Source organism: Physcomitrium patens, chromosome 3 (assembly GCF_059467195.1).
Source record: "Physcomitrium patens ecotype Gransden chromosome 3, ASM5946719v1, whole genome shotgun sequence".
Lineage (NCBI taxonomy): Eukaryota > Viridiplantae > Streptophyta > Bryopsida > Funariales > Funariaceae > Physcomitrium > Physcomitrium patens.
This window is the reverse complement of record NC_143412.1, coordinates 25,932,509-25,959,978: the sequence shown is the minus strand read 5'-3', so window position 1 is coordinate 25,959,978 and position 27,470 is coordinate 25,932,509. Positions and strand designations below refer to the sequence as shown.

Here is a 27,470-nt window from a genome sequence, read left to right as displayed (position 1 = left end):
AAACCCTAAACCCTAAACCCTAAACCCTAAACCCTAAACCCTAAACCCTAAACCCTAAACCCTAAACCCTAAACCCTAAACCCTAAACCCTAAACCCTAAACCCTAAACCCTAAACCCTAAACCCTAAACCCTAAACCCTAAACCCTAAACCCTAAACCCTAAACCCTAAACCCTAAACCCTAAACCCTAAACCCTAAACCCTAAACCCTAAACCCTAAACCCTAAACCCTAAACCCTAAACCCTAAACCCTAAACCCTAAACCCTAAACCCTAAACCCTAAACCCTAAACCCTAAACCCTAAACCCTAAACCCTAAACCCTAAACCCTAAACCCTAAACCCTAAACCCTAAACCCTAAACCCTAAACCCTAAACCCTAAACCCTAAACCCTAAACCCTAAACCCTAAACCCTAAACCCTAAACCCTAAACCCTAAACCCTAAACCCTAAACCCTAAACCCTAAACCCTAAACCCTAAACCCTAAACCCTAAACCCTAAACCCTAAACCCTAAACCCTAAACCCTAAACCCTAAACCCTAAACCCTAAACCCTAAACCCTAAACCCTAAACCCTCAACCCTCAACCCTCAACCCTCAACCCTCAACCCTCAACCCTCAACCCTAAACCCTAAAACCTTGGTCGCAGCGGCATGTTTGGGAGATGCTCTGCACATTACATCGAGGTCTTGTAGGTATTAATGTAATAAGTTTTTGTACTCACGTTGAACTCGTTTGTGCAGGTTGCGGGATTGAAGTTCGAGCAAGTTCGAGCATCGGAGTGGTAAGGGCTACAATCATGGTCCTCCTTACGAGTGGCAGGTTTACAAGTGCGTCTCGAGCTCAAACCAGTGTGATTTCACTCTTGGGATGTGATTACTAGTGTCGCAATTACCTTTCTGCATTTCTTATTTTCATCATTCAAATATGATTAGGGCTTGTCTCCTAAACCTCCATGGTTGGCGCGGGTTCTTTCTCCAGCACTCTTGGTGGCAGCCATGGTGTTGGTCGTGTATATTAGAAAGGTCGACAAGGCGACTACTACGTCATGGTGAGTCACCTATTGAATTGTTGTAGTCCAAGCAGATCTTTAATTTTCATGTAGTCGTCTTCTTTTCAAACTTTTCTCATGATTTATTTATTTATTTATGTATGTATTTATTTATTTTAATCCGATTTCGACTTCGTTCACATGTTGTAGGTCATGGATATGCTCGGGCCAAGTCTCCGGGATGTTTGGAACTCTTCGGGGTCAAGCGCAAGTATTTAGGGCAGCTCGTTCTGATTGAGCAGGTATGCACATGGAGACGTGAAGCCCGAGAACTTTCTCCTGGGACAATCCAATACACCTGAAGAGAAGAAGCTTTTTCATGTACATCTCGGGCTTGGTGAGTTTTCAGTATCGTTGTGTTGCAATTCGTTCTCTGTTCACACATTAGCAACCTCCTTTGCTCCAATTTGGCGTTACATTCGTTAACATCTGTTAACTGTTACATGAAGAGCATCTGGACTGAGAATTGGATGAGTTTATTACTGCTACGTCCATGCACAAGTCAATTTCACACCAAGATTAACGTCTTTCTCCCATATATGCAGCTACTCGATGGAGGGATGGTACAACCGGTCAGCATGTAGAATATGACCAAAGGCTTGATGTGTTCCGGTGAGGCTCTTTTCCTTCCCCCTCTTGTCTTGATCTGTAGTTGCCATTCATGTTTTAGCGGTTGGCAGCGACTGTTTTGTTTTTGAGCTATATTTTGATTTTGTATAATTTTCGTATATGCAGTGGAACTGTTCGCTATGCGAGTATGCATGCACATATGGAAAGGACTAGGAGTAGGAAGGACGACTTGGGATCACTGGCTTATACTTTGGTATTCCTTATGTGGGGTAGTCATCCTTGACAAGGTTATCAGGTACTGATCAACTTTGTAGCTAGTAGCTAATGAAGAAGTGATCAATGCGATATATATATATATATATATATATATATTTTATATTTATTTATTTATTTATTTTTCCTTCCTTCCTTCCTTACTTCTCACTATTTTTCATTTGGACGTGCTCTATATATTTGGTTTTGTAGGGCGACAACAAAGGTTTTCTGGTGTGGAAGAAGAAAATGGCAACTTCTCTCGAAATGCTGTGCTGTTTCTGCCCGGTTCCGTTTTTAAACAGACGTTTAGGAGATGGTCGCAAATATGAAGTTCGATGAAGAGCCAAACCACGGCAAGCTCGTTCTATTCTTCGATTCCATCTTGGGTCCTAATCCTACTGTGAGACCCATAAACACAGACAGTGTTGAAAAAGTGCATTCTATGACCTTCTTTTGCTTCGTTTTTCCTGTCCCTACACTGAGGATTCTTTTTTTGAACCTACTCTTCATTTGATCATCATATTAATAAAGCCTTTTGTTTCTAGTGTTCCATACAGGTTGGTCAGAAGAGAGGGCGAATCACATGTTGAAGAAGATGAGGATGACCAACCTAAGAAAAAGATCCGGTTAGGAATGCCCGCAACTCAATGGATTACAACGTTTACAACACTCGGTGGCCAAATGAAGCAGAGGTAAGGCGGTGCGAGCTTTCGTCATTGATGTGGTGTGATGTTGCTCAGTTAGGCATGAGCCCGGTCATGTGTGTATCGTCGATTTTGACTTTGTCCTCCTGGATGTCGATCAGCTATTCCGATTTCTACAACATGCGTTTACTTTCAGCAAGCAGTTTGGATTTGGACAGACCCATTTATTGAACTTTCATTCCTACATTTGTTTCGACGTGCAGGTATCACTACCATGCAGCTGATTCCCGGCTTACGGAGCACGTGGAAAAGGGTAATGAAGACGGTTTGTATATAAGCAGTTGTCACGGACCAAAAATACAAACAAGAAATCTAAACAAGAAGTTCAAGAAGAAATGACAAGAACTAGATTATCAGATGAGTACAAGAGCAACACCAAGAGAATTGAGCTAGAGCTTCAAGAGATGCATTGTCGAGGGCTGAAGAACTCTTCAGCCTCGATTCTTATATATACTACTGGCCTATGGTTCTAAGGAAGCGCATCAAGAAGCTTCCCAAGAACTATGAAGCTTCTCGAGCAACTACCCAAGAGCTAGGAAGCTTCTCAAGTAATTTCCTAGAATCTACTAGAATATTCTAAGAATCTTCTCGAGCCTTCTAAGAGAATCTTTAGAGAATCTTTGAAGAATATTCTAAGAGAATATTCAAGGAATCTTTTGGAAGTTTCTAGAGACTTCTTTCTAGAAGGTTCTAGAAACTTGTCTCTAGAAAGGTCTAAGGACTATGTCCCTAACATCACCTCCTCCTTTAGCTTCGAGGTCTTCGAGAAGCAATATTATCGTCAGTCAATACCAACGCAAGAAAATGAAGATGTGTCGCATAACCTCTGCTATGAACTCCAATTGTTGTTCACGAGGCAAGTGATTCAATGGTCTTTGAAGCCAACGGTAATGGCCCACGCCTTCAACTTCTGACCAAGCATGAACCTCTGTGTCTTCATTGTGAAATTGTCCTGCAAACACTCCTTCTGGCTGACCATTGTAGGCAGGCTCGACTTCAAATACAATCACCAGCGATCTGTCGCTCGGAATCCTTCGACGTCATCATGGTGCAGGCGGTTCTTCATCTCGCGGTCATCTTCGTGAGCTAGTTGCTTGAGATGACATGACAAGTGTAGTATCTTGGCTATACATATTCAAAGGCTAAAACAAACTTGGACTACTAACAAAGTTCTACGCTATCTTGGAGAGAATGACTACATCAACTATGGATTTTGGTGGTGCTCTCTCCTCTTTTCTGTTTTCTGGATGAGCAAGCTTCAATAAGAAGCTATCGTCGAATCGGCTTGGGTTTCTCAGGATATCGTCGATGAAACTCCTGTACCTTTTGTGGCGCATTCGCGAGATTTTCGGCCGGCTCCCATGTTCGTTCATTAATATCGTAACCGCTTCAATACACAAAGTATTCTAATTTGCCCCATCTTTGCCGTGAATCCAGGACCTTTTCCACCTCGTATTCTTCGTGGTTCTCTATTTCTATGCTAGGTGGTGGACATTGTACTCTTCCAGGAAAAGACGATTCTCGATAAGGCTCCAACAAAGAAACATGAAAGACAGGATGTACCTTCATAGTAGCTGGTAACTCTAGACGATACGCTACAGGATTGATCTGCTTCTGGATAACAAATGGTCCCAATCTCCGATAGTCCAATTTGTCACATGGCCGCTTGGTCTTAATATTTCGTCGAAGCAGCCAAACTTTGTCTCCAATCGTGAATTTAGGTGCCTGATTCCGAAATTTGTCCGCGGACGCCTTGTAAGATTCTTGGGCAGTTTGCAATTGAAGCTTCAATGTAGTTTGAAGCTGCAAAAGCTCCTTCACCAATCCTTCAGCTGCCGGATTGTTAATCGTTGACGAACTCCATAAGTCAAGCTTCGGATGGTATCCATAATTGGAAAAGAATGGCGTTTGTTGAGTTGACGCATGAAGGGTGTTGTTATATGCAAACTCGGCTAGCGGTAGATATGCGGCCCAATCATCTTGTTGATAGTTGATGGTGCAACGTAAATATTGCTCTAAAACTTGATTCACCCGTTCTGTTTGGCCGTCCGTTTGAGGATGAAATGCCGAAGAAAGCTTGATATCCACCTTCAATATCTCAAAAAGAGATTTCCAAAACTTTGACACAAATTGGGTTCCTCGATCCGATACGATAGCATCTTGTAGACTATGATATCGATACACATTATCAAGAAAGAGTCTTGCTGTGTCTTCGCTTGACGATGTCTTCTTGCAAGGGACAAAATGCGCCATCTTTGTAAGCCGGTCTACGATAACAAAAATGTTGTCAAATGAATTTGATGGTGGTAGATCCGTAATAAAGTCCATGGAAACCGAAGACCATGGTCGGCGCGGAATAGGCAATGGCTGTAGAAGTCCATAAGGCCGATGTCGAGGGTTTTTGAATCTTGAACAAATGTCACAAGATACAACAAAATCTTTCACATCCTTCCACATTTGAGGCCACCAGAAATTGTGGGAAATAAGTTCCAAGGTCTTATTGAATCCAAAATGTCCCGCAGCTGGAAAGTCATGGTGAGATTGAAGAACTCGGAGTCGTGCTAGCCCTTTTGGGATATACAACCGTTCTTCAAAATATACTAGATCTCCTTCCATCTTGAATTTATCACCACTAGCATGTTGCTTGATATCAAGGGCTAAAGAATCTTCAATGATTGCGGCCCGTACTTGGTCGAGGAAGTCAGCATCAATTGGTATAATAGCTGCATTGAGCCGAAATTTCTCTGGCTTCAACAATGTCGTGCACTGTTGATCAAATGCTGCATCTCCAGCCTTTGGCGCGAGATATGATCTCTTTGATAATGCATCGGACAATCCTTGTTGCTTCCCAGGCCGATAAGTAATAACAAAGTCGAACCTGGATAGCGACATACTCCACCGAGCTTGACATCGATTCAAAACCCGAGCCGACATAAAATACTCCAAATTCTTGTGATCTGTATATACGACGTCGTGTTGTAACACGACTATACAGTGAAAATAAAAAGAAAGGGGAATTTTATTAATATTCAGTTACCTCGAATATTGGGAGCATCGACCAATTCCAGTACAAATACTGAGTGGTCAGGTTCAGTGACTCCGTTACAGTCAGCCGGGGCATACTGGAATGCTCCATTCGATTCCAATAACGGGAGTCAGCAGGAAGAGAAGGACCAATTCACACGACGGGTTCGAGGAGCCAATTGGATCCAATTTCGATAATCCAATCCGGATCCTCTTATCCAATATGAGACCTGAATTGGCCGGTCAATCCAATGCAGTCTAATTACGGGAAATCCAGGTCTTACTACGAGTCTTAGCCAATCTGATGCGAGGACCAATTGGACCCAATTATGGGAACATCCAGGTTACTACGGGCATCCTTCCCAATATAGGACCTGAATTGGTCGGGCGACTCAATGTGGTCCCGATTACGGGGTTCGATTCTGTTTCAGGCTGTCCTGTTCTCTGTGCCGTTTCAGGGAACGTTGTTTTCGGTAAATGGATTTCTTAAAGGTAAAAACGGAGGAGAAAGCTAGACGGCGAGAGCCAATTTCGGATCCAAGCTTGAGGTGGGAGCCAATTCCGGATCTAAGACGGAAGATTGAAGAAATTCAGAGGATAAGGTTAGGAGGGAATCGGGGGGAGCGAGTTTTCAAGCTTTTGCAAGGTTACCAGTTCGGTTTTCATTGGAGGTTTTTGAAGATCAGGGGAATTAGAGAGAGGAGCTTCATGCTTCGGGTCAGGGAAGGAAAGACATAGAATTTGGATTTTTCTTCTTCGTAGAGTTTTGGGAAGACTGAGGCAATCGCTGCTGAAGTCAGTGTTGTAATGGTGAATCGAGATTTTTAAATGAAGTGGATTTGAATACTCTTGATTGTTTTGTAAAATCGAGTTACGTCTGTGATTGAAGGATTAAAGGGGTGTCTATAGGAGGAGTATGCAGAGTGAATGAAATTTATTGGGTTAATCTAACAGGACAGTCAGTGGATAGAAGATCGTAAGTACAAAGCAGTATTGAAGGTTAACAGTTTGGGTTGTACGGGGTTCTCTGTAACGTCTAGAGGCCTATCGGCTGGGGCAAAAAGGACTTTGACAAGCAGTCGAAGAGCACCCGTATAGATTTACGGTACATTATTGCAGTCGTTTATATTCCAGCAGTCAAAAACTGATAGACTGCTTGACTATCAACGAATCTCCATACTACCTTCTACAGCCAGACGCCCGGCGCGTTCTCGAGCAGGAAAGCACGTAATACGACATAAGTGGTGAACCCGACGTGAAAGCTTGAGGTAGAAGGTATTAGATTTCGGTTGATTTTATCTTTATTTTTATGGAAAATGAAAATAAAAATTTTGAAGGATTTTTGGGAGAAGTTTCTGGTGGGGAGTCTTCTAAAGGACAAAGTATGCACATGGATCCGTCTATTGCTAGTTTGTTTCAAGCCTTCTCATTGTCAATGTAGTAACAACAAAGCAATGATCGAAAGGAAGCTTTGGCAACCAAAGCATTGCAAGCAGTGGTCAATAAAATTGATCAATTTGATGGGAGGAATATTTCAAGGTATTTAAGATGTTATGTTCGTGAAATGGAATTAAATCGGGTTTCTGAGAAAAAAATGGTTGCACTATTTGGACTTGCCACGATACCGGAGATAAGGGACCATATTACATCGATTACGGATCGTTGTGGGAATTCATGGGAGGATTTTTCACATGCATTGAAAGACGAATATTTCTTGGAAGATGCTGATCGCGTTACTAAGAAGTTGTTTCTGAGATGGATTGAACGGCCCAATAAGAATTTGCAAGCAACAGAGCTACTAAGGGAATTTGAGAGGCAGTACTCTCAATTATCGAAGGTAGAAAAATTGACATTGGAGCCGAACAAAGTTGATCTATTTCTTCAAGCTGCTGATGGAGAATTGCAAGAGAAATTAGAACCCCTTCTTGAAGACAAAGAAGAAGATGAAGGATTGACAATGAAGTAGAAGAACGTTGAAGATGCAGTGGGGTTGCTTACAAAAAAAGAAAGGAAGAAGGATAGGAATAATATTCCGAAAACAGTACAAACACCCAAAGCTCCAGTACGTACAACACCACCGACAATGCCTACAGTTCAACCTTCGACATCCTTGTCAAAGAAAGCAGATATGGGTATGGAAGAAATTATATGAGGAATGCGAGATCTTCAAATCAAATTGGCAAGACTTGAAGAGAATACTTCTATAAATAATTCGAAGAATGTTTCAAAACAAGGATATGTACAAAGATGCATTTGGTGTGATGATGCTTCACACACTAGAAAAGATTGCAATGAATTTAATAATATGATACGGTAGGAAATTATTTGCTAGAAAGATGGGAAGATAGCATTAAAAGATAGGGAGGATCTTCTTCAAACCAATTTTGGCAAGGGAGGAATGAGAGCATTGGTTCAAGATTACTTAAAAGAGCATGAAACAGTAGTACGAGAAAGTGCAAGTTATGGTGCTAGAGTAGATGATGAAATTGGTGGAAGTACGGAAACTAGTGAGTTTTGGGCTTCTGCCGTTTCTACAATGCAAGAAGGGAAATTACCTCGAGAAGCCTTATTGAAAACAACAGCTACAATACGAGGAAGAACAGGTTGGGAGGATCCCGTTGAGTCTCTTTTAGTTCATGCATATATTGCTAAGAGCCAACATGAAGCTTTGATGGAAGAAAAAAGACGAGGAAATTTTGATGATACTAGAGAAGGAAATTCTTTTAAGAGGCAAACTCGAGGAGACAAGGCTCGGGAGGCAGCTTCACAAGAATTGCCTGTAAAGGATACCTCAGCATCATTGGGAGAAAAAACAACGGAGACAAAAGATAAGGGCAAATCAATTGCTTATAAGCTACTTTCTGATATTGAAGCGGCAACAAATTTAAAAGGGGTGTTGGAAGAACGTATATTAAACGCTAAGGTGGAATTCACATTGAAAGAAGTCTTGGAAATTGCAAAGAAGGAGTTTCATGATGTTATCATTGACAGCATTAAGCGAAAGAGGTAATTAATGAGCGAAACTGGAATGAGTCATGCTATTGATGCAAGAATATGTAGAGATGAAGAAGAGGTTGATATTGGTTACAAGCAACCAACAAATGAAAAGAATGGGTATAATCAGTGAGTACGTTTCGAAGATTCTAGTGACAAGGAAATGGAAACTTTGAGCCATTATACTCGAAAGCATTGGGCAAGGGCAACTACTGAGGTATTGGTGAAGGTAGGAGATATAGAAGAACCAATAGTTGCTTTGGTGGACCATGGTTCTGAAATAAATCTCATGTCTAAAGATCTTTATAAGAAGCAAAAATGGCCAATTGATATGGAACATGGATGGGCAATACGAGCAGCTAATAACACACGAGGTGAATTATATGGAGCTTGTCCAGGTGTCAAAATTCGGATTGAGGATGTTGCGACGGAGCAACATTTCTTCGTTCAAGATACAACGTCTTATCCGTTGATTTTAGGACAACCTTATATCACGGCAACACGGATGGAAACAAAGGTATTTGACGATGGTTCTGCTTATGCAAGAGTACGGAGCGAAGATGGGAGGAAAGCTGTACAATTTCTAACAGTACCTCCTAACCATGAACGGAATCAAGATAGGTTGAGGGAGAAACCATTGCCAAAGATTGTTGAAGGATTTAAGGATTTTGGGGAGGTACCACTGTAAAGCGAGATTATGGAGGTACAAAAGAGGAGGTACTCTCGCGAGATGAAGGTGCCTTTGATGCGAGTTTTATTGGTATATTGGAGAATGGAAATATTATGTATAAGAAAGTTGATGATTTTAAAAGAAAAGAAAGAAAAAGATTATATGATATTGAAGGACAGTTACGCAAGATAGGTACATTGCAAGATGATGAGAGGATTTTGGGTGTTTATGAAGAAAATGGGCTGGAAGATTCATTGGAATTGATTACATCTATTGGGTTAGGAGATAATGATAAGATTGTTGAGATTCATTCGAGAGAGGTTTATACCATGCTTGAATCTTTTCAAGCACCAGAAGTCACAATAGAGACGAGATATAAAACGGCAGATAAGAAGGTAAAGCCTGTTGCCGGACCATTACCAGAGGATTCTAAAGAACAAATGGGAGAAGCATCAAAAGAAGCAAGTTTAAGAGATCCAATGAGTATTGGACATCAGTTTACTGAAGAGACTTTTGAAGAATTGAAGATTGGTTCTGATGGTTCTTTATTGCCGGAGGAAATTACTTGCTTCAAAAAGATGTTGGCTAAACAAGGTAGATCGTTTGCCTTCGAATCTCATGAAATTGGGTGTGTGGATCCAAATATTATAACACCTATGGTTATCTTCACTGTACCACATGTACCTTGGAATCTAAGACCGATTCCAGTACCGAGGACACATTTACCTAAATTGGTCAAACTATTGAAAGAAAAGATAAAGATGAAAATATTAGAACCTTCATTTGCGCCGTATTCTAGTCGATGGTTTACGGTACCTAAGAAGAATGGGTCACTACGGTTTATTCAAGATATGCAGCCGGTGAATGCTTTAACTGTCAGGAATGCAGGAATTGGACCTATTGTGGATGAATTTGCTGAGGCGTTTATTGGAAGGGCGATCTATTCAATGGGTGATTTGTATTTAGGTTATGATCAATTTCAACTTGCCGAAGGATGTAGAGATATGACAACGATGAGGACACCGCTTGGATTGGTTAGAATGTGCACTCTTCCTCAAGGCGCGACCAACTCAGTTGCGCATATGATGAATGGGATGAATAAGGTATTGAGAGATTTTATCCCGGAAAAGACTATACCTTTTCTGGATGATGTTCCTATAAAAGGGTGAAGAGAAGGAGACAAGGATGAAACTTTAGATACGAGGGGGTGTCGCAGACATGTTGTTGATCATATACAAGATTGTGAAAAGATTTTAACTCGACTTGGAGAAGTTCATCTTACATTATCGGGTATGAAGTCCGTATTTGGAGTGCGAGAGGTTGTAATTGTTGGACATTTATGCGGATCTTACGGAAGAAAACCAGATCCGACTAAAGTTGATGCAATTGGAAGGATGAAAGAGGATTGTGGTTCTTTAACAGAGGTTCGCAGGTTTTTGGGTACATGTGTATTTTATCGAATCTGGATCCCTCATTTTGCTCACATAGCGGATCCATTATATGAACTGTTACGCAAGGGTTACCGATTTGAATGGAAAGAAAGGCATATTCAGGCAATGCAAAGATTGAAGAAATTATTGATGTCACCTCCAATGTTGAGGAAGGTTGATTATAAGTGCAATAGACCAGTGATTCTTACTGTAGACGCTAGTCCAATTGCCGTTGGATGGGCGGTGGGTCAAGATGATTCGAATGGGAGTAGATTTGCAGTTTGATTTGGGGCTAAAGTTTTAAGTATTCGTCAGCGTGCATATTCGCAAGTCAAAAGAGAACTTTGGGGAGTCGTTTCGGCTATGAAAGCTGAAAAGGACTATTTGATTGGGGCAGTAGTAGTAATTGAAACAGATTGCTTGCCATTGCTTGGAATGATTATTAACTGTTTAACGCCAGATATTGCAATGTTGAGATGGATTGCTTATATTAAGTCACTAAATTCAGAATTTAAGCATATCACTGGAAAGGACAATTTAGTAGCAGACATGCTATCTCGAGCAAGATACGAGAGGGAGGACGAAATGGTTGAAGACATTGATGATGTCGGATTGAAATTCTATTCAATATCAAATCTCAACAGAGAAGACAAGCTATTTCTTGAAGAATCTTATGAAGGAGAATTATTGGATATTGGTCATTATTTGAATACCTTGTCTAAGCAGGAGAATTGGTCTACAGAAAAATTCAAATAAATAAGAAAAAAAGAATATGGATTTTTACTTCGAGATGGATTCTTATGGAAGAAATGGAAGAAAAGAATTGGGATGCCACAACGAGTGATAGGCAAAAGGGAAGAAAAACTAAAATTATTAAAGGAGTTTCATGATAGTTTATGGGCAGGGCATAGAGGAATCTGGGCTACTTTTGCTAAACTCAAGGAACGATATTGGTGGAAAAATATGTATCGAGATGTACTCTCATTTGTAGAGTCATGTGAAATCTGTCAATCGTATTCTAATATTCGACATTGAGATGGTCTTCATCCTACGTATCCTCTGGCTATTCATTTTAATTAGGTTGTTGATTTGGTTATTATGCCGGTTGGGTTATGGCAGATGAGATATTTGGTTTTAGCTCGTGAAGATTTATCAAATCAAGTAGAAGGAAGAGCATTGAGGACAAAATCTACAGAGGGGATTTGTAGGTTTTTGCTTGAAGATGTCATTTGCCGTTACGGGTGCGTAGGAAAAATCACTGCAGATCGTGGAGAATTAAATGCACAAGAAGCTCGTAAGTTCTTTGAAAGATGTGGAGTTAAACTATCACTGACTACTGCTTATAATCCGAAAGGGAATGCAAAAAGCGAACGCGGTCACCCGCCGATTGTGAAAGCATTGGTTAAAGCTGTCACGGACATACATATAATTACCTATATGAATAGATAAAAGTATGTAAAAGTAGATAAAAGTAGGTTAATTGTGTAATATCTTCTAGAGAAGCTTCTTAGAAGCTTCATAGACGCTGCTTTGACTTTATAGGAGTCTATAGTTGACTTTTAGGCTAGAAACTTGGTCAACAAGTTAGCCATGTGCCACACATGTTGGAAGCTTAAAGAATAAGCTAACTACGTGGTCCATCCATAGAAAACTTGCCTTGTAAGTCAAGGCATGTGTCGTACAAAGTCAACACATATTGGAGGTCCTATAGAACGTCACCACGTAGCCCCTAGTTAGATAGTATATATAGAGGCAAGAGTGAAGCCCTCTTCACTCTTGTCAACTCCTTTCTTGCTTCTAGTCTAGTTTCAAGGGTCTCTAGTTTTCTTGTATTTTGGCAATAGCCATTCTAATTTCTTTCTTAATATACATATTTCTATTTTGTCCTATTTCTTTGAAAAAAGTCTCACTTACTCTTTAGCTTTCATCGAGTTCTTGTCCTTGACAGATTGACAAGAGTACACTTACAATATGAGAGCTTTGTCTTTTCTTGATTAAGAGTGGATTACCCCTTTTTCTTGATAAGACATAAGCGCATTAGAAGTTGCGGATTACCCTCTTTTAAACTGATATTGTTCTTAGTATTTTCTTTGTTATCAATTCCTCTCTTCTATTTGTTTTGAGCGTTATTAGACATCTTCTCTTTTTTAAGTGCTACTATGGCAGAGCTTGTTGAAATGAAGAGTGCAATGGCACAGATGCAAGAACAATTGAGGGAGTTAATGCTTGCGATGCATCAACTCAATTTACCACCACAAGGAGCAACAAGAATGGTAGGAAGTGAAGATATAGAGATGATTGGGGCTGCTTCAACATCTGCACCAAACCATGTCCCTTCTCCCAGAATGGAACACCCTTCGAGTGTTAGAGAACCGAGAGTGGCCTTGCCCGAGAAGTTTGATGGTACCAGATCCAAGTTTCGAGGATTCATCAATCAGGTCCAATTAGTGATTGAACTTCAACCCCATAGCTATCCAACTCCAGGGTCACAAGTTAGATTCATTGGTACACTTCTTTCAGGTTCAGCATTGTCATGGTTTTCATCTTTTCTTGAACGACGAGATCCAATATTGGATAATCTGGAGGCTTTTTTGGCGGAGTTTCGATCCATGTTTGGAGAACATGATGCAATTCGTGTTGCAACCAACAAGATCCGTATTTTGCAACAAGGCAATCGATCAGTAACATTATATGCTTCGCAATTTCGACAACTTGCAACTGATATCAAGTGGGATGATGCCGCACTTGTGAGTCAATTTCTCTACGGATTACAATATGAGGTAAAGAAATTGATGCTTAATTTACCTGATCCTCAAACATTGAGTCAAGCAATTGACTTTGCTGTGAAGTGCGACAATCGACTTTTTGAATTTCGATCCGAGAGTCACACAAGTAGGCCTCAACGTTACTACAATTCAATGGCAACACCGACGTCTCCTCAACACATACCTTCAGAAGTAGAGGATATGCAAATTGATGCGGTACGTTTGAAACCTCTTACTGAGCAAGAAAAGTCTCGTCGTCGACAAGAAGGATTGTGCTTATATTGTGGAGAACCTAAGCACACTGCTCAACATTGTCCAAAGAAGCGACGTAACTACAAAATGAAGAGTACGGCTGTCAAAGAAGACAGTATGTCGGAAAACGAGTACGTCCAGCTACAATAGGGACCGTGCGGCTGGAATCTTGTACAACTTCTAATGAAGGTCCTATCCTCTCCTCAGAACCATCTCCTTGTTTTATAATAGATGTGCGTTTAGGACCTAATAATTACAAAGCCTCTGCCTTGATAGATTCAGGAGCCTCATCTTGTTTTTTAGATGAAGAATTTGCTAGATGTCATAGAATATCATTAATACAAAAAACTAAACCTGTACACGTAGAAGTCATAGATGGTCGTCCGTTGTCTTCTGGAGATGTAACTCACGAAACACTTCCTGTAGATGTAGTAATAAATGGTCATAGTAGTTGCGTAATTTTTAATATAATTAGATCTCCCTCTAATCCAATAATTTTAGGCTTATCATGGTTAGAAAAGTATAATCCTCGAATAGATTGGATTTCTCGTAAACTTGATTTTCCTCGGAGCATTAGTAACAGTTCTATTAATCAAGTAAAAAACCATGAGTCTAGTATAGTAAAACCCGCACTTATAGGTGCAAAAGCATTTATACACGCAGCAAAAGAAGGATCAACTTTTGCTATTTATGTTGCACCTATTTCTGAAAGCGTAAAGACTTCAAGTGGCATTCCAAGTCAATATCAAGATTATCAAGACGTTTTTGAGAAAAAGAATGCAGATATTCTTCCTGAGCATCGCCCATACGATTGTTCAATCGATCTCAAGGAAGGAACTCAGCCACCATTTGGACCAATTTACAGTTTATCGCAAGATGAGTTGGCTGAACTCAAGACATATATTGACGAGAATTTAGCGAAGAATTTCATATGCCATTCAAAATCTCCAGCAGGAGCTCCAATTTTATTCGTAAAGAAAAAAGATGGATCTTTACGAATGTGTGTTGACTATCGAGGACTCAACAAGATCACAATCAAGAATAGGTATCCATTACCTTTGATATCAGGACTCCTTGACCAGTTAAATCAAGCTAAGATCTATACAAAAATAGATCTAAGAGGAGCATATAATCTAGTACGGATCTAAGAAGGAGATGAATGGAAGACTGCGTTTCGAACCAGGTACGGACACTTTGAATACAATGTCATGCCTTTTGGACTCACGAATGCACCAGCTGCTTTTCAACATCTCATGAATGATGTATTTCGTGAATTCTTAGACAATTTTGTCGTCTGCTACCTAGACGATATCCTGATTTATTCTAAGAATGTTGAAGAACATGAAATACATGTTCGTCAAGTATTGCAAAAACTTAGAGATGCAGGATTGTACGCCAAGATGAAAAAGTGTGTATTTCACACTACTCAAGTTGACTTTTTAGGATACATCATTTCAAATGATGGTCTTATGATGGATTCTAAGAAAGTCCAAATAATCATGGATTGGAAGATTCCAAAGACTGTGAGAGATGTCCAATGTTTCTTGGGATTTGCCAATTACTATCGGATCTTCATCAAAGATTTCTCACGAGTTGCAGCTCCACTTACACGCTTGACTAGTAAAGATAAATTCCAATGGAATCAAGAAGCGGAAGCAGCATTTGAAGCCTTGAAGACATCGTTTGTCTCTGCACCAGTCTTATATCGTGTTGATTTTTCCAAGGCATTTTTTATGGAAACAGACGCATCGGATTTTGCCTTGGGTGTAGTTTTATCACAAATGGGAACAGATGACAAACTTCATCCGATAGCTTTTCATTCAAGAAAATTCTCAGCAGCCGAGATCAATTATGAGATCCACGATAAAGAACTTCTTGCAATCGTGGATTCCTTTCAAGAATGGCTTCATTATCTAGAAGGTGCTTCTAGTCCAGTCACTGTGTATACAGATCACAAGAACCTCGAGTATTTCATGTCAGCACGCGTGTTGAATCGTCGTCAAGCTCGTTGGAGTATGTCTTTGTCAAGATTCGACTTCATTATCACTTATCGGCCAGGAAAACAACAAGGTTTGTCCGATGCCCTGTCTAGACGTTCTTATTTTGCACCAAAAGAAGGAGATGCAGCTTTTGAGCAACAAAGAACGGTCCTCTTGAAACCGGAGCAATTTCATCTCCGAGAAGTGAAATCAACACTGACTGTTGATTCAACTTTTCTCAAGCAAATCCAGTCCAGTATGTCCTCAGACCCTCTTGTTTATGATATCGAGAATAATTCTTCCAAGTCTCATGATTCTTCTAAGTTTGAGTTCAAGAATAATCTATTATATTTTGAAGGACGCCTATATGTTCCAGAAGGAAAAGCACGTTTGCGTGTTCTTCAAGCACGTCATGACTTTCCAGCAGCAGGGCACTTTGGATATAATAAGACTTTGGAACTCATATCAAGAGATTTTTGGTGGCCACAAATGTGGAAGTCAGTCAAAGACTTTGTACAATCATGTGATATTTGTTCAAGATCAAAAATTCCTCGACATCGACCTTACGGACTTCTTCAGCCATTACCTATACCAGAACAACCATGGTCTTCTGTTTCTATGGATTTCATCACAGATCTTCCAAACTCAAGATCTTATGATTCTATATTTGTGATAGTAGATCGTTTCACCAAGATGGCACATTTTATGCCATGTACAAAATCTATCACAGGTGAAGAAACAACTAAGCTTTTCATTGATAATATCTATCGCTATCATGGATTACCTAAAGATATCATATCGGATAGGGGAACTCAATTTGTGTCGAGATTCTGGAGGACTCTTTTCAAGATTTTAAAAGTGGACATAAAGCTATCTTCAGCTTTCCATCCTCAAATTGATGGACAAACAGAGCGCGTAAACCAAGTCTTGGAACAGTATTTAAGGTGTACCATCAACTACCAACAAGATGATTGGACAAACCTTCTGCCATTGACAGAGTTTGCTTATAATAATACGGTACATTCCTCCACGCAACAAACACCTTTCTTTGCCAATTATGGCTATCATCCACGACTTGATACTTTTGATTTTTCAAAAGTTGATAATCCTGCAGCAGAAGATATGGCAAATCGGTTGTCAGAGTTACATGCAATAATGAAGGCGCAGTTGAAGAAAGCTCAAGAACGACAAAAGATAAATGCAGATGTATATCGTAAAGAGCAACCACAACTCAACGTGGGTGATAAGGTATGGCTACTTCGTCGCAATATCAAGACCACTCGACCTTGTGACAAATTGGACTATCGTAGGCTTGGCCCCTTTTCTGTTTCTGAACAGATCAACCCAGTTGCATATCGGTTACATCTACCGGAGTCAATGAAGATCCATCCTGTATTCCACGTGTCTCTTCTTGAACCATATAAGACAGTGGATATACAAGGAAGAAGACAAATGCCACCGCCTCCTATAGAAGTAGATAATAATGAAGAATTTGAGGTGGAAGAGATATTAGACTCAAGGCGGCGCCGAAATAAGCTGGAATATCTTGTTCATTGGTGCGAATATGATATTAGTGAGCGCACATGAGAGCCATCCAGGAATCTAGCAAATGCATCAGCTAAAGTCAAAGTTTTTCATCAACGACATCCATCAAAACCAAGATGAAAACCTCTCTTATAAAAGAGACAAGATTGAGGCAAGATAACATTCAATTTCCTATCCTTGTTTGTAACTTCTTTGCATTTTGTGACGCTAATTAGATGGAGATCCAACAACCAGCGGATTCAACTCAAGAACCTTCGTTTGTTGACTTACCGGATGAGACATTGCGATTGTCACAACCTTCAAGACGACGCAATCGAAATGAAGACCCTCAAGAACAACATGTTCTTCCTCGAATAGATGGTGAGATACAACGCGTTTGGTATCACGACCTTGGAAGAGATTCTCGATGTTTGGTGATATTATTGGAGATAGGAACGACTCCTGATGGTGTTTCAAATGTATTATTTGAAGGAAGTTATGAAGGCCTCAACAGTGATCAAATAACAGGGTGGTCTTCTCGCCCTGGAATGGGACACTATCGATGGCTAAGAGGACCCATCAACTATCTTCGAAGAGAACAAAGATCAGAGTATGTAGCAAATACAATTCGCCGCATATTAGATTTTCTCAATATATAATCACCGCTCCTCGTGGAACTCGTCCCTAGAAGGAGGGGTAATGTCACGGACATACATATAATTACCTATATGAATAGATAAAAGTATGTAAAAGTAGGTTAATTGTGTAATATCTTCTAGAGAAGCTTCTTAGAAGCTTCATAGACGCTGCTTTGACTTTATAGGAGTCTATAGTTGACTTTTAGGTTAGAAACTTGGTCAACAAGTTAGCCATGTGCCACGCATGTTGGAAGCTTAAAGAACAAGCTAACTACGTGGTCCATCCATAGAAAACTTGCCTTGCAAGCAAAGGCATGTGGCCTAGAAAGTCAACATATATTGGAGGTCTTATAGAACATCGCCGCGTGGCTTCTAGTTAGATAGTATATATAGAGGCAAGAGTGAAGCCCTCTTCACTCTTGTCAACTCCTTTCTTGCTTCTAGTCTAGTTTCAAGGGTCTCTAGTTTTCTTGTATTTTGGCAATAGCCATTCCAGTTTCTTTCTTAATATACATATTTCTATTTTGTCCTATTTCTTTTTGAGAAAAGTCTCACTTACTCTTTAGCTTTCATCGAGTTCTTGTCCTTGACAAAAGCTTGTAATGAGAAAGTTAAAGAGTGGCCACGGCTTTTGTCATTTGCATTATGGATTGATCGAACAACACATAGTTCGGTGACAGGATATATGCCAGTAGAACTTATGACAGGTCAAAAACCAATTATGCCGATTGAAGAAAAGGTACTTACTTGGAGTATGCTACCATGGGAAGATGGATTGACAAGAAAAGAACTTCTGGCTATTAGGATTCGACAATTGGAGCAAAGAACGGAAGATGTCCAGATAGCATTGGAAAGGTTAAAAATATCAAGGTTACAAAACAAGACGCGATTCGATAAGCAACATCGATTGAAACCAAAAGCAATCGAGGAAGGTGACTGGGTACTTGTTTATGACAATAGTCTGGATAATCAACATAGTACCTTGCGGAAATTTTCAAAACGTTGGTTTGGACCATATGTTGTAACAACTGTTCATGATAATGCGACTTACTCATTACGGGAGTTACATGGTACAAAATTGAAAATACCAATTGCAGGGAAGCGAGTAAAAATATTTAAACAAAGACACGCAGAGATGAATATGGAAGACCTCAATGAAGGTACAGAGATTCCGCAGCAAGAAGATGAAAGTGATATGGATAATGAAGGTGACGAAGACGAACTGGACAAAGACGTAGGGGATATATTCTGAATCAAACAGCAATTGGGTAAATTGGTGCATACCGGAGGATGCACAGGTTCAGAGGGAGAGGATGTCGTGTTGTAACACGAGTATACAGTGAAAATAAAAAGAAAGGGGAATTTTATTAATATTCAGTTACCTCGAATATTGGGAACATCGACCAACTCCAGTACAAATACTGAGTGGTCAGGTTCAGTGACTCCGTTACAGTCAGCCGGGGCATACTGGAATGCTCCGTTCGATTCCAATAACGGGAGTCAGCAGGAAGAGAAGGACCAATTCACACGACGGGTTCGAGGAGCCAATTGGATCCAATTTCGATAATCCAATCCGGATCCTCTTATCCAATATGAGACCTGTATTGGTGGGGCAACCCAATGCAGTCTAGTTACGGGAAATCCAGGTCTTACTACGGGTCTTAGCCAATCTGATGCGAGGACCAATTGGACCCAATTATGGGAACATCCAGGTTACTACGGGCATCCTTCCCAATATAGGACCTGAATTGGTCGGGCGACTCAATGTGGTCCCGATTACGGGGTTCGATTCTGTTTCAGGCTGTCCTGTTCTCTGTGCCGTTTCAGGGAACGTTGTTTTCGGTAAATGGATTTCTTAAAGGTAAAAACGGAGGAGAAAGCTAGACGGCGAGAGCCAATTTCGGATCCAAGCTTGAGGTGGGAGCCAATTCCGGATCTAAGATGGAAGATTGAAGAAATTTAGAGGATAAGGTTAGGGGGGAATCTGGGGGAGCGAGTTTTCAAGCTTTTGCAAGGTTACCAGTTCGGTTTTCATTGGAGGTTTTTGAAGATCAGGGGAATTAGAGAGAGGAGCTTCATGCTTCGGGTCAGGGAAGGAAAGACATAGAATTTGGATTTTTCTTCTTCGTAGAGTTTTGGGAAGACTGAGGCAATCGCTGCTGAAGTCAGTGTTGTAATGGTGAATCGAGATTTTTAAATGAAGTGGATTTGAATACTCTTGACTGTTTTGTAAAATCGAGTTACGTCTGTGATTGAAGGATTAAAGGGGTGTCTATAGGATTGAGTATGCAGAGTGAATGAAATTTATTGGGTTAATCTAACAGGACAGTTAGTGGATAGAAGATCGTAAGTACAAAGCAGTATTGAAGGTTAATAGTTTGGGTTGTACGGGGTTCTCTGTAACGTCTAGAGACCTACCGGCTGGGGCAAAAAGGACTTCGACAAGCAGTCGAAGAGCACCCGTATAGATTTACGGTACATTGTTGTAGTTTATATTCCAGCAGTCAAAAACTGATAGACTGCTTGACTATCAACGAATCTCCATACTACCTTCTACAGCCAGACGCCCGGTGCGTTCTCGAGCAGGAAAGCACGTAATACGACAACAGTCATTGGATGTGCAGTTCCTTCGAGAAAGTGGCGCCACTCTTGGAAAGAATCTACTATAGCAAGGAGTTCCTTATCGTGGATCTCATAGTTGATCTCAGCAGCAGAGAATTTTCGAGAATAGAACGCAACTGGATGGAGCTTCTCATCTACGCCCATCTGTGAAAGTACAACTCCCAAAGCAAAATCCGAAGCATCTGTCTCCAAATAAAAGGCCTTTGTAAAGTCCGGATGTACCAAGATTGGAGCTGTAGTAAATACCATCTTCAAATCTTGAAATGCTTTTTCTGCGATAGGTCCCCATTCGAGCTTGTCCTTGCACGTTAACCGAGTGAGGGGGGCAGCAACTTGAGAATAATTCTTGATGAAGATCCGATAGTAGTTAGCAAATCCAAGAAAACATTGTACGTCCATAACCGTCTTTGGAACTTCTCAAGACATGATTGCTTCCACCTTCTTTGGATCCATCTTCAAGCCTTCCGTAGTCGCGATGAATCCCAAAAACTCCATCTCAGTTTGGTGAAATAAGCACTTCTCCAATTTGGCATAGAGTCCTCGCTCCCTTAGTTTTTTGAGTACCAGACGAACGTGCTTCTCATGTTCTTCCTCGTTCTTAGAAAATATCAAAATATCATCTAGATAGATGATAACAAAATTGTCTAGATGCTCTCGAAAGATGTCATTCATCATGTGTTGAAAGACCGCTGGAGCATTAGTAAGACCAAATGGCATGACATTGTATTCAAAATGGCCATACCTTATTCGGAAAGCTGTCTTCCATTCATCTCCTTCCTTGATTCGCACAAGGTTGTAAGCTCCCCTTAGTTCAATCTTTGTAAAGATCCTTGCACGCCCAAGTTGTTCTAGAAGACCAGAGATCAAAGGCAGTGGATAGCGTTTCTTTTTTGTCACCTTGTTGAGGCCTCGATAGTCCACGCACATCCGTAGTGAGCCATCCTTCTTCTTCACAAATAAGATTGGTGCCTCAGCTGGCTACTTCGAATGACGGATGAAGTTCTTGGCTAGATTCTCGTTAATGTACTTCCGCAACTCAATCAACTCCGTCTACGACAAATTATAGATTGGTCCAAAAGGTGGTTGTGCTCCTTCTTACAATTCAATGGCACAGTCATAGGGTCGATGCTCTGGGAGCATATCAACATTCTTCTTTTCAAAGACATCTTTGAATTCTTCATACTGCTTTGGAATAACCAAAGTCGGAGTTGCATCTTCTCGAGTCGGAGTTGCGAAGATGACAAGAGGTGTATTTTGCTTGGCTTCCTTCATGAAAGCCCTTGCACCTATAAACAAGGATTTGTTTCTAGACATTGTCTTGGCAGATTCCACCTTCAAGGAGTTTGTTGGAAATGTCACTTTCCGCAACTTCCAATCTATCAATGGATTATATCTATCAAGCCAAGATAGTCCCAAAATGATAGGACATGAAGGGGTCTTGATAACATTAAATACAATATTGCTCTCATGGTTTTCAAGACGTACCTTCAATGGTTTAGTTTCATGGATAACATTGCCCGAAGACAATGGTCGTCTGTCTATGACTTCTACATGGACAGGCTTAAGTTTCTTTACAAGAGAAATATTGTGAAGCTTGGCAAACTCTTCATCTATAAAGCAAGCAGATGCACCCGAGTCTAATAAAGCATCGACTTGTAGTTCTTGAATACCCAGATGTAAAGGTATCATAAAACAATCTGAAGGTTGAGCTGAGAGAAAGGGACCTTGATTAATTTTGGATGTTGAGATGTCCAGCCGCACGGTCCCTATTGTGGCTGGGCGTCCTTGTTTTTCTGCATGCTTGTACTCCTGAGTCTTGTTGTTTGAGGCTTCTGTTTCTTCCGACAATCTACAACTTTATGGCCCGCTTCTTCGTAATATAAACACAAGTTTTGTTCAAACCGTCGCTTCCTTTCCTCAGCTGTGAGGGGTTCGAAACGTACCGCATCAATTTGCATGGGTTCAAGATCTGTGGAGTGATTCTCTGGACCTTTTGAAAATGTAGCAAATGCTCCATCATTTCTCCAGCCTGATCGTCTTTCTTGTCGTAATTCAAAGAGGCGGTTGTCACAAATAATTGCCTGAGATATAAGTTCTTCTAAAGTATCCGCCTTAGGCATGGTGATCAATAAGTTCTTGACATCATCTCTCAGTCCATATCGAAATCGTGTCATGAACGCCTTATCATTCCAATCAAGATCACATGTAAGCTGTTGAAATTTTGTAGCATAGATTGCAGCAAAACGTGATCCTTGTCGCAGATTTTGTATCTTTCTTTCAGCCACTCTTTCTCGATCGCTATCTCCAAACGCAGCAGTAAGTCTCTCTATGAAAGCCTCTAGGTCGTACAATATTGGAGAATCCTTCTCCAATAGTGGAGCAAACCAAGAGCGAGCATTTCTTGATAGAAGAGTATCTATGAAAGCAATCTAGGTAAATCCATTCGGATAACGAGAAGGGTATAGGCGTAGGTAAAGCCGTACTTGTTGCACAAAACCTCGGAAGTTGGCTCTTGTTCCGTCAAACTTGTCTGACATACTCGCTTTTGGTTCCTTCGTACTAATCCTTGAAGTATCTATAGGGGTCGTATGTGACACATGTCTTGCTTCTCTTAGTCGAATAATCTCTTGTTGTAGGCTATGAATTTCGCGTCTAGCTTCTTCGGTCACTAGATCAATTTGAGGTTCTTTACTTGGATTGCGAAGAAATGCAATCTCTTTTCGTACACTATTCATAAGAGCTTGAAGATCTACAAGAGTTGCCACTCTATTGTCTACTTGTGGAGATGCATTGTCTATGACCTAGTCTACTTCCATATTTAGAGAATAGATGGATTAAAATTTTGAGAGAAGAAGAAATTGCTAAATCTCTTGGAGAAAATTGTAGCACTACCTTTCACTAAAACCTACTCGGAGAAAAAAAAAAAAAAAAAACACTAAATGATTTAAATTTTAGAAGAGGGTAATCCCCAACCTCTAAAAATATCTCAATGCTTTCGAGAAGAGGGGTAATCCGCACTCTATCAAGAAGGCAAAGCTCTGAAATCGATGTTAACAATCTTTTCTACTAGCTATGCTAAACAAAAAAAAGGAATTAATATCAGTCCAAGAGAGGGTAATCCGCAACCCTTAGAACGCTCAAGTATCTCCAAAGAAAGGGGTAGTTCACTCTCTGCCTCAAAGAACTAAGCTCTGATATTGTGATTGAGAAAATATCAGTTTAGAGGAAGGTAATCCGCAACCCCTAAAGCGCTAGAATACCTTCAAGAAGAGGGGTAATCCGCTCTCAAACAAGAAGGATTCAGCTCTGATATTAAGATAAAAGCAGCCTCGACAAACTGTCACGGACCAAAAATATAAACAAGAAATCTAAACAAGAAGTTTAAGAAGAAATGACAAGAACTAGATTAAACAGATGAGTACAAGAGCAACGCCAAGAGAATTGAGCTAGAGCTTCAAGATATGCGTTGTCGAGGCTGAAGAACTCTTCAGCCTCGACTCTTATATATACTACTGGCCTATGGTTCTAAGGAAGCGCATCAAGAAGCTTCCCAAGAACTATGAAGCTTCTCGAGCAACTACCCAAGAGCTAGGAAGCTTCTCAAGTAAGTTTCTAGAATCTACTAAAATATTCTAAGAATCTTCTAGAGCCTTCTAAGAGAATCTTTAGGGAATCTTTATAGAATCTTTAGGGAATCTTCTAGAAGTTTCTAGAAACTTCTTTCTAGAAGGTTCTAGAAATTTGTCTCTAGAAAGATCTAAGGACTATGTCCCTAACAGTAGTGTGGCTTCTTGTACAAATCTATGGGCTCTTGTTATGGATACAAGGACAAGATCTATTGCTCAAGTTCATGAACTGTCGCATGTATTCGCCGTCCTCGAATGTATGTGGGTTTATTTAGAAATATATTTTGTGCAAGATTTTGCTTGCGGTCTCTTCGAAGGTATTACAGTTTTTTTTTTTTTTTTTTTTTTTTTGTGTTGTTGTTGTTGTTGTTATTGTTGTTGTTGTTGGGATTTTTGTATTGATGGAGAATGTGGACTTTTTGTTCATTTCTAGGTTTTCAAGTTTTGTATGACACATTTGTTTTATATATTTTGTTGCTTTGTTCGGGCTGTTGGTCCATTTTGTGTATTTGGCTTTGTTTGTATTTTTTTGTTTTGTGTTGTATAGAATGTGTCGGTTATTTGTGAAGGGGTGCTGCTTCCCTTGGCTCACATGAAATGATGAAAGCTATTGCATTCTGAGGTATGCAGCAGCCAGTAATCTTGAATTGTGGCGTTGAGAATGAGTGGAGGCATGAAAGCAATTGTGAACTAAGCTTCACAATTTACAAGTGTTGCAAAACCTCTAATCCCTAAAACCCTAAAATCTTAAACCAGGTTTACCTAGTCCAGTCAAAGATGAAGTTGTGATATAAGGCGAGGTGAGCCAGACTCCAAGCTCGAATTCCAAGCATTGGAGGTGATCCTGTGCTAGATCAAAATTCGGCTGCCCTGTGTTGATCTGTTTTTTCTTTCGAAGTGAAGTTGAGGCATTCTTGGGGCGATTTGCATTGTTTTTGTTTTTTGTTTTTTATTATTTTTGTTTCTGTTTTATTTATTTATTTTTTGTGTGTGTGTGTGTGTGTGTTTTCTATGGTGAGTGATTGTGTTCCTTTGTTGTGTTTTAGGTTGAAATAGGAGCTTGAGACAGAGGGACGTTACATCGCTTCGCATGTTCCTTATTAGGTCAATTCTTGTCTACTCCACCACCTGCATAACATGTCAACCTGTGTCTAAAACTCTACATGCTTCCATGTGTGTGTGTGTATGTATGGTTCCTAATTGGCGGAGGTTGACGGATTATATACTAGGTTCAATGAGATGATCAAGGTTGAACAGATGTCATACCATACGATTCTATGATTACACCCGATGTAATCTATTCTAATGTAGTCCGGCCAACATGAGAATCAAGTCCTCCCACTAGAACTCCAATTGATTTCCATAACTCGACTCTGTAGAAAACCATATCCCGGTGAAAAAGTTTCTAGTCTAATATCATGGAGATGGAAAATAATCATAAAACGGAAAGCATCCTCCTGCATGCATGACATGCAACGAAGGAAGATGCTGCATGCTTCTCACACCGAACACAAGAAAGGATGACACAATTTGTAACCTTCAAAATGTGAGTCAGGAAAGCTGAGGGTCGGAGTCCTGTCGATGAGGTGCTTGTAGATAGCGCATTGGGTGGGATGTATCAGAGAAGCCACAACTTGAGGGGCAGGAAGAGTGCGCAGTTGCACGCATTCAATAATTTCTTTTTGAGTCCGTCGAGCTTGCCGGTGTCGAGGAGTGAGTTCTCAGGGTTTTCGATGCTGGATAAGGAATCGTTGATTGAGGCGGGGAGCGGGAAGGGAGAAGTGGAGCGGGTGAAGTGGCCCTACGAGGGTTGAGCTTGAGGTCGGCGTCATCGCTGGAAGCCGGGGAATTGTCACTGGGGTCACCGACACTTTTTCATGCACTATTCAATAAGTTTCCGCCGTCGAACAACAAGGACAAGGAGGCATAGCCGGTGGTGAACATATATGGGTCGACCAGTTGTGGATGTTTGAATTCAAGGTAAAGCGATGGACGAGGGGGAGGATCCATGATTGAACGGAGTGCCCGTTTGTCTACCCAGGCGACAAAGCTAAGCATTGCGATCCGCGGCAGTACCACTACTCGAGGACGGCATACTTGGACTTTTGGAAGGAAAGCTCTCGGAGAGGCGATGCATGCAAGTTCACGCACAGAGTGTTTGAGTGTTGGCTGCATCCGGCTCGATACTAGATGCAACCGTGCAAAGATGGGTAAAATTATCGTCGTTTGGGTGTGTGTTTTTTGCACACACGCTGAAGTAACTCCGGTTGTTGCCTGCAACGGCACAAGCAGTGACGACAGGAGGTCGAAGCGGAGGAGGTTACGATGGGTCACCGCGAGCTAGAGTAGCGGCGTGCTATGATGGGGCGTTTAGATATGAGAGCTTGTCTTACGACGTAGCATCGGCAGGTCACGATCCGAGCCACTTGTCGAGGTACTCGAGCTCGGTCGACTCGGGTGCAGGATATGTGACATCGCAGAATTCATCACCCAGGTCGACGGTAGTCAAGTACAAGCAATACGCTGTATTGTTGAGCCCTCCGTTGTCTCCCTCGAAGTCGCCTCCGCCATGGCCTGGGTCGGTTGAGGAATGGGGGCAAATGCGGGGTCATTTGCAAGCAAGTCAATGTCATGAGGGTAACGTGGGATGTTGCAAGCGACGCTACAGCAAGCGGCGCAAGCTCAGGGGCTAGGAGACACAAACAGATGTCAGCGGTGTCGACACATCGGCGACATTTGGAACATTTGAACTTGATGCCAACGCTGATAATATTCAAAGCAAGTTCAATTGGAATCGGCTGCCAAGAGAAGGTCCAGTTGGAATTGGCTGCCAAGAGTAGGTTCAATTGGAATCGGCTGCCAAGAGCAAGTCTAGTTAGAATTGGCTACCAAGAGCAAGTTCCATTGGAATTGGCTGCCAAGAGTATGTCTAGTAAGAATTGGCTGCCAAGAGTAGGTTCAATTGAAATCGGCTGCCAAGAGCAGGTCCAGTTGGAATTAGCTGCCAAGAGCAGGTTCAATTGGAATCGGCTGCCAAGAGAAGGTCCAGTTGGAATTGGCTACCAAGAGCAGGTTCAATTAGAATCGGTTGCCAAGAGCACGTCCAGTTAAAATTGGCTACCAAGGTGCCTAAACCCTAAACCCTAGACCTGGACAAAAGACTGAGCGGCCAGTGAGGAGTCGAGACAGCTAGGAGTCAAGACTTGAGCAAAGGAGTGAGACAAGAAGTCGAGACTCGTGATGACATTGAGCCTTGCGGCAGGACAAGGAAGAGGAAGAAGAAGTCCGAGACTCGCGACGAGACTAGGTTTCATTCATGTGAAATATAAAAAATATTAATATACATATATATATATATATATATATGTG

At 41.0% G+C, this 27,470-nt stretch overlaps 1 pseudogene; it reads left to right on the top strand.

Annotated features, from left to right (window-relative positions):
- Positions 1–755: 755 nt before the first annotated feature.
- On the top strand, positions 756–25,915 carry LOC112279887 (casein kinase 1-like protein HD16; annotated as a pseudogene).
- Positions 25,916–27,470: the final 1,555 nt, after the last annotated feature.